The following is a 9,015-nucleotide window of genomic DNA, read 5'->3' on the forward strand; positions in this document are numbered from 1 at the left end:
CCTATAAATATGTTTTTAAGTGGCTACATGATCATAGAAAAAGTACATTAGGCTACATACACCAGACTGTGAACATGGGATGGTTTTGTGGTACAAGGAAAAGCAAAAACAGGGAAGACAAGTAACAAAATAAATAAATAAAAATAAACTTTAAAAAAGATATTTTTAGAAAAGAACACTAAAGAGTAACAGTACCATGTAATATAAGTGAAAGATTGGACTTTGCTAAACTAGTTGAAGTCATCATTTTTTCAAATATAAAAGCAATGTGGTAACAGATTTGTGAGGGTTTAGGGACATATGTGTTTTAAGATGAATATCAAAACACAAAACAATAACAACAACAACAACAACAAACCCTTATGTACACTAGTAGAAAGACGATAGTAAAACCCTCTATGACAAAAGCAAGTGCAAATTATCTCAAGTGTTTCTGTTAACAGATTTTAAAAATGCAGTTTGAGGTTACAGTTAATAGCATCTTAAGTAGAGGGAAAAGAAATGCCAAATAAAGCAGATTTGATTCCAGATCATGGAATAAAATAGGCAGGCTATAATGGCTTCTTTCAGGTATGACTTAAGATCCTTCCACCAGTGGAGCATCTAGGTGGCTCAGTCAATTAGGTATCTGACTCTTGATTTCAGCTCACATAATGATCTCACGATTCAGGAGATAAAGCCCTGTGTCAGGCTCTGTACTGACAGCATGGAGCCTGCTTCAGGTTCTCTCTCTCTGCCCCTATCCCACTCGTTCTCTCTCTCTCTCTCTCTCTCTCTCTCTCTCTCTCTCTCAGTAAATAAATAAGCTTTTTTTTTTAAAGGCTCCTCCACCACAGGTATTAATGTAACCATTTTACAGATGATGAAACTGAGTCTTTGAAAGTTTTGGCAGCTTTCCTAAGATTACTCTACTTGAATTTGAGCCCATTTCACATAATTCCAAAACCCATGTACTACTCACTATCATAATAATTGTCTCACTATAGAATGATATACTATAGATTTAAAATTCATTTAGGAGCATGACATACATATCCTGTATTTGCCATGGCAGGCTATATTGTATTCCAGAGTAGTGCCACCGAGTTCTTCTTTTCTTTTGTATCAACCCAAATGTTCTCTGTGTTTCCATGCCCCAATATATATATATATATATATTTATATCCCTAATTAGATCTGTATAGGCTCACAAATCTATATGATCTTCACACACCTCCATCTCACTGACTTCTTCTGTCTTACTCCACTCCAGCCACTCTGGCCTCCTTGTTGTTCCTCAAACACAATAAGCATGTTCCTGCCTCAGTGCCTTTGTACTTGCTATTTCCTCTACTTGGAATAGTCTTCCTTCAGATGTCTACTTGATTCACTCTCCTCCTTCACAATGAACCTCTTCCAGATCAACTTACTTAAAATTAGAATCTTTGTGGCCAATCTGACTCTTGCTAAATGGTATCTCCTGTTTTATTTTTTCTATCACATTCATTATCATTTAATAAGTTTTATATTTATTTACTTTGTTTGATCCCTACCACAAAAATGTAAACTTCACAGGGCATTGATTTTCTCTTTTTTTTTTTTTTTTTTTTACTGGCATGTCACAAGCATCTAAAATAGTACTTGGAACACAATAGGTTCTCAATGTGTGGAACAAATGAATAAGTGCATTGCTGTTCTCCTTTCCAATATTCAGATCTGATAGTATGATGTTCATTAGATATGTTTTTTAAGTACCACATTCTGGTCATGCATCTCATGCTATAAATGTCTACAATTTCTACATGCCTGTGATTTCCAGAGATAAAAACAGGACTGAGGGGTCAGTGGTGAGACAAGTGAGTCAATAATATTGTTGAAGAAATTGTGATTGTATAATATGAAAATATAATTTTTATCTATGCCTATACTTTACACAAAAATGAATCTAGGTAGATTATATACATATTTTAAAGTGGTGCGAAGCTACAGAAATTCAAATTTTATGTTGTCATTAGAAGGGTAATAAACAGGGGCACTGGGTGGCTCAGTAGGTTAAGCGTCAGACGGCGGCTCAGGTCATGATCTCATGGCTCATTAGTTCAAGCCCTGCATCAGGCTCTGTGCTGACAGCTCAAAGCCTGGAGCCTGCTTCAGATTCTGTGTCTCCCTCTCTCTCTCTGCCCCTCCCTTGCTCATGCTCTGTCTCTCTCTGTCTCTCAAAAATGAATAAACGTTAAAAAAATTTTAAAAGAAGGGTAATAAACAATGTCAATATTGCAAAAAGAAATCAAACAAATTTATAAGAAAAAAGTTAAGGTTTTAGTGGCTAAAAGGGCAAGGTGTAAATAATTTATATAATGAATACACAATTTGTAAACAAACATGGAAAAACCTTCAATGAGTTAACAACAAATGCAAATGAAAACTATAATATGGTATCATCTGACATTTAGAAAGCAATGTGGTTAAATGGCTATCACAATGTTAAATGAAAAAGGCAGAATTCAAAATTGTATCTGTCATGGTTATAATTATGTATATGGACATGGACAGGAAGGGAACCCAAAAGCTAGATGTAACTTGGTCTGCTGGTTTTATGAGCATACTGAAATTTAAAGTTTATTTTCATCCCTTCCTTACCCTACCCTATCCTATGTTTTGGTATGTTGACATTTGAGGTCAATCCTCACTTGGCCAGTTTTGGTTTTATTGTTGTTGCAGTTTTAAACTGAGAAATACTAATTTTCTATCTCTGTCACACCATATTTTTTCCCAGAGCATTAGGCTTTGCAGTTTTGAGAATCAGAATAGTACAGAGGTTACAAGCACAGACTCTAGAGCCAGACTGCCCTAGTTTGAATCCTACTTTTTACTTGACCTTGGGCAAGTTACTCCAATGGCTCAATTACTTCACCTTTAAAATGGACATAATTATAGGGGCGCCTGGGTGGCTCAGTCGGTTAAGCGTCAGACTTCGGCTCAGGTCATGATCTCACCGTCCATGAGTTCGAGCCCCGCGTCGGGTTCTGTGCTGACCGCTCAGAGCCTGGAGCCTGTTTCAGATTCTGTGTCTCCTCTCTCTCTCTCTGACCTTCCCCCATTCATGCTCTGTCTCTCTCTGTCTCAAAAATAAATAAACATTAAAAAAAATAATAAAATAAAAATAAATAAAATGGACATAATAATAATCCCTCACTTGTGTGGTTTTTGCAAGGATTAAAAAAGTTCATGCATGTAAAGCTCTTAGGACAGCACATAGCACTAGATAATAGTGACTATTATTATTATTTTAATTAATTAGTTAAATAATTGATTATTTTCTCTCTGTCTCTCAATATTCTCAATATTCTTGATTAGATTGAAACTCTTGTCAAGCAAGCTCGACAACCTTAAGAATCATAGGGTTCTTCCGTCTTGCACTGTTGGTGGGAATGCAAACTGGTGCAGCCACTCTGGAAAACAGTGTGGAGGTTCCTCAAAAAATTAAAAATAGATCCACCCAATGACCCAGCAATAGCGCTGCTAGGAACTTACCCAAGGGATACAGGAGTGCTGATGCATAGGAGCACTTTACCCCAATGTTTATAGCAGCCAAACAATAGCCAAATTATGGAAAGAGCCTAAATGTCCATCAACTGATGAATGGATAAAGAAATTGTGGTTTATATACACAATGGAATACTACCTGGCAATGAGAAAGAATGAAATATGGCCTTTTGTAGCCACATGGATGGAACTGGAGAGTGTTATGCTAAGTGAAATAAGCCATACAGAGAAAGACAGATAGCATATGTTTTCACTCTTACGTGGATCCTGAGAAACTTAACAGAAGACCATGGGGGAGGGGAAGGAAAAAAAATGTTAGGGAGAGAGCCAAAGCATAAGAGACTCTTAAAAACTGAGAACAAACTGAGGGTTGATGGGCGTTGGGAGGGAGTGGAGGGTGGGTGATGGATATTGAGGAGGGCACCTGTTGGGATGAGCACTGGGTGTTGTATGGAAACCAATTTGACAATAAATTTCACATTAAAAAAAAAAGAATCATAGGGTTCTTTGCCAGGAGTCTGTTGTTTTCAAACTATAATTAATGGTTCAGGTAATGACAAATCTGATCTCTAATGCCATCTTTGTACTATCTAACCACAGAACACAGTCAGGCAAGTCACAGTTTCTCCAGGTGGCAGAACAGACTCGAAAGGGTTGGGATCTGGAGCTAAACCACCAACCATGTGGGACAGACAGAGGAAGAACAGATCCCTCCCTAGGTACTAGGAAATTAAGTCTAAACATTTGCTGAAATACGTGTCATGTTCCAGTTATTGTGCTAAGTCTAAAAGTCTAAAAGTCTAAAAGTCGGTAAGAAAAGCCACTGCTTTCATAGAGGGTAAAGACAAACATCAAATAATCACAAGTGCAATAAGTGCTACTCAGAGATCCAGGATTCTAGGGGAGCTTACAGTCTGACAAGCGGATATTCCAACCACATGATCACAGTCAACAGAACACAGGTTGATCCAGCATAGGCTGCTGTCAAAGTGAGTGGCAGTATCTGGCAATAAGGAATACATAGCAATTATTACTCAAAACTACAGGAGGCATGCTGGGACTCTTTATTCTGGAAGTTCCTGCCACCAGGCAACATCAAGGAGAGAACTCAGATACTCAGAAGATTAAAACAGATTGGCACATCCTGAAAGGAGGTGAAAAGAATGTACCATATTCTAGAACTCCAAGTAATTCAGTATGGCTGGAGCCCAGACAGGAGGAGCGCTGGGAAGGGAGGCAGGAGCAGTAAGCAGGGACTAGATCTTGAGAGTATTTTCATACCACATGGTGGACATCTGCCAAAAACCTGCAGCCTGCTGGCTGGGGAGTACTATCAGGCTCAGTTCTCTTGCTCCTTTCCACCTAACAATAGCACCACACTGAGCCTCTGCCAGTGTGCAGAGAGGCATTTTCTAGCCACCACATTAACCCAAATGGTCCAAACCCACATTCAGAAGGACTTGTAACTAATATGGGCTGTACAGTTGCACCTGAGAGCACAAACAAGGGGTAAGGCTCTCTTTTCCTTCTCTCTCTTTCTTCCTCCCTCTCTCTCTCTCTTTCTCTCTCCTGCTTTTTTAGGTTAAAGTCCAACAACTTCTTTTCTAATGAATAAGTAGCTCAATGTTTATTTTGCCTTTTCCCTCCTATGTCCAAGGGAAATGATAACATAGTCCTTAATTTTTCTTGCTTTGAATGGGGTTTGCTGAAAGGGGGTACTAGTGTCAGTAGGTGGCAGCATGGAAGGAAGCTCTGCTGGGAATTCTCCATCCAAAGGGAAGAAACACCTACATGCCTACAGAAAAATAAAATAGGCCTTTTTATCTCATCTGTGAGTTCTTTCTCTGTGATCATTTTTCTTGGAATCATGCTGATATTCACTTTGTTATTATTTTAAAACTATATAATTTTGTAACTATATTTGTGCTATAAACACTACATACTTGTACCACATAGATTACCTTTATGAAATAACTTCACATTTATAGAAGATTTGGCATTCTACTCTAAGAAAAACTTTCTCTCCTGCTTGTTTGCTTATCTCTGTATGGACTTGTGTATTCCTATTTTGTTCAATGCGTTGTAGTGTGTTACTGTCCTTACTTACTTTTATGTGCAAAATGAACCAGACTTGGCCAGTGGGGATCCCTTCAAGCTAGCTTCTATGTCCTTTGACAAGTGTTTATAATTGTTTGAGCATTTCCTTACTCTCTTGAACAACAGGTGATCCTAAATCATCTTGCATTTTCTTTGCCTCAGCTCTGGTACCAACCATTTCCAACAAATACTGGTTCCTTTTAGCAAATATCAATATTTAGAAACCAAGATCTAGGCACTCATCATGTTCATTTCTACTGAGCTGTCATTGCTTCTAAGCTCTCTCAGAGAACAGAGCTAGGAAATATATGCATGTATACACACAGACATACAAACACACACACATTTATATTTATCTCTATATGTATCCATGTATGTATATTTTTTAAACTCATTAGTTTACATACCAATACTTTTAATTCCAATTCAGCACTTCAGGTTCTCTCCGGCCTTCCTCTTTCCATATCTGTAAACTCTTTCTCCAACAGTGAGAAACCTGACTCACATGATCCTCAGTGTGTTTATTTATTTGTTCAATCTACCTGTATGTAATTGATCTATCTACCATGTTGGTTGTCTGCTTAGCCCCAGGCACTGCCATTTCCACAGCAACTGCCTCTTTCAGAGGAGGAGAATGGATAGAAAGAGTGGCTTAATGAGAGGAAAAGAAAAATGGAAGAAAGGAAGGAAGGAAGGAAGGAAGGAAGGAAGGAAGGAAGGAAGGAAGGAAGGAAGGAAGGAAGGGCCAGTTCCATCTTAAAGCTTCCCACCTACAGATTGTTCAAAAAACCAAGGGCTTACTCAAAGGCAAGGGTTCAATAGTGTTTCCAAATGCAAAATAGGGAAAGAAACAGAGAGTCTGATCAGCATTCAACTGTCTGTGCTTCTTGCAGTAACTCAAAGTTTCTGTCAATAATAATCTCAGAGAGTCCTACAGAGGCTTTTCTACAGACACTGTGATTATGGTTGAGGGTATTGCTGCCATTGCCATAGTAGTGTCCCTATTTGGGCTCCACAGTTATATTTCTTCTAATTTATACTCACACACCTGTCCATGATCAACCACCATGTCATAATATCTGTGTTAAAAGGAGCCTACACACAGTGCTGAGACCAACCCTTCCCCATGGAAGCTTTTATATTGAAAGCTAAAGCTCTTAGAGACCAAATACAAAGACACTAATACTTCTATGAGGAGTTATCAGGCCTTTATCCTCCCTAGAAAGATCTTGATATTCTTTTTAGATAAAAACAGTGATAATTTCTGGCTTTTTCAGGATAGTGATGGTGCATAAGAGGATCTGCAATTTACAAAATTCCGGGGCACACATACTTTTATTTAAGAAAAGGTAGGAAATTACCTTAGAGACATATGTGAAATATGAATATTTTATCACACTTAGAAGACCTCAGCAAAATTCCAGTATATGAAGATATTCTTCACTTCCTCTTAGAGAACTTGTGGCACCCTCTGATGATAAATCTGAATCCCTCCTTAGATAATAATTTATCCCCTTTACAGAAATCTCTAGTCCAGGTAGTAGTAAGCTTTCCTCAACAACATCACATTCAAGCCAACTTTAGAAATGCTCCTTTAAAGTCCAGAAGCTTAATTTCTGGGCCAAATCTGTCCAGAATGGATCAGAATAGTACCCAACTGTCCACCAACCATAGAAATGAGAAATAAATGATAGTATATTCAAAAGCAAAATATTACACAGCAGTGAGTGTACTACAACTATGCAGCAGCACTGCATCTCACAAACATAACCAAATGTGAAATTAGGCATCACGTATGATTCTGTTCCTACACGATGTCTACTTTCATGTTCAAATATAGACAAAACAAGTTAATGGTGCTACAAGTCAGAATTGTAGTCACTTGTGGGGGAATAGCTAGAAGAGGGCATAAAGGGGGTTTCCAGAATTCTAACACTATTCTGTTTCTTGATCTGGGTCCTATCCATTCTGTAAAATTTCATCAAGCTATACACTTAAAATTTATATATTTTTACTGTGTATATTAAATTCAATCAATATATATTTATGCCTCAAAGGCTCATTGAGTGAAACACCATTGATCCTTAAGGAAGGATCCAGAAATTTTCAGGGAAAAAAGACCATTCTTAGGTCACTTTCTAACATCTTCAGGAAAGGTCAGGATTGTTTTAAGTCCCCTGGTTATGACAGTAGGCTTCTCTTCTGTCTCCACACCTGCTTACTCTGACTGACCTTAGCCCCATATATTTGAATCAGACCATGTGGGTACCATTTTGTGACTAGAGGATTTTTGGAGGTGAGTGAAACTCCATGTTTTATACATATATTTTGAGAAGGCTGACTCTCCCAAAGTCAAATTTGCCAAAATTTTTTTAATGTTTATTTACTTTTGAGAGAGAGAGAGAGAGAGAGAGAGAGAGAGAGAGAGAGAGAATGAGCGGGGGAGGGGCAGAGAGAAAGGGAGACAGAATCCAAAGCAGGCTTCAGGGTCTGAGCCCCAATGAGGGGCTCGAACCCACAAACTGTGAGCCGTGACCTGAGCCAAAGTTAGACGCTTAACCTACTGAGCCACCCAGGTGCCCCAAATTTGTCAAAATTTAATTGAGAGCCTACTGAACATCAAGTCACATTCAAGGCCTGGAGACTACTCATGCTGAGGTGGGGAAATCCAGTCATGACAGGTAAACATCTCTGGAAAGTAGGAAAATTTAATGATCTTCTTTAAAATGTTGAATTTAAGATTTCAAAGATCCAGAACCAGAAATCTTGAGCTGATATCCCATTTCTTAGTCTTAAGTAGTAGATAGTTTTGAAAGCTCCCCATACCCAAAGTGGTTCTTTGCCCTTCAAAATGATGTGAGCCTGTAGCCACATTTAGAGCTATGGGACTTAAATTGGTAGGGGAAATTGGATTTTTGTTGCTTTGGAGAAGAGAGAAAAAGACAAATAAAATGTGTGTCTTTATGACTTACTTTTCCATAGGATTCAAAAGATGTTAATCCATAAATTTGTGAACTCCCCATTTGGCTCTCTGGGAACCAATCTAATCTTAAGGTAACATATATGTAACTATTCCCTATGCACAATGAAGATATGCAGCTATTGAATATATTCACAGCAGCATGTCCCTGGAATAGTTTCAGGTTGATGTCTGGCTCTGCTTATTCTTACCGTTATTATCAGCACACCTATTCATACCCCAAATCTTGCTCAACTGATTTAAAGACACTTTCTAACTTTTTTTCATTGCTTCTATGTCATCTTTGCAGTTTTTTTCCTTTTTTAATTATTTGTGAACACTCCTTAGTCTCAGCCCAATTCCTAAAACTGCCACAATATCCAACTAACAATTTTCATTTTTTCCTCATATATTTTTTCCAAAATACATCATAA

This window comes from Neofelis nebulosa, chromosome 8 (assembly GCF_028018385.1).
Source record: "Neofelis nebulosa isolate mNeoNeb1 chromosome 8, mNeoNeb1.pri, whole genome shotgun sequence".
NCBI classification, from domain to species: Eukaryota; Metazoa; Chordata; class Mammalia; order Carnivora; family Felidae; genus Neofelis; species Neofelis nebulosa.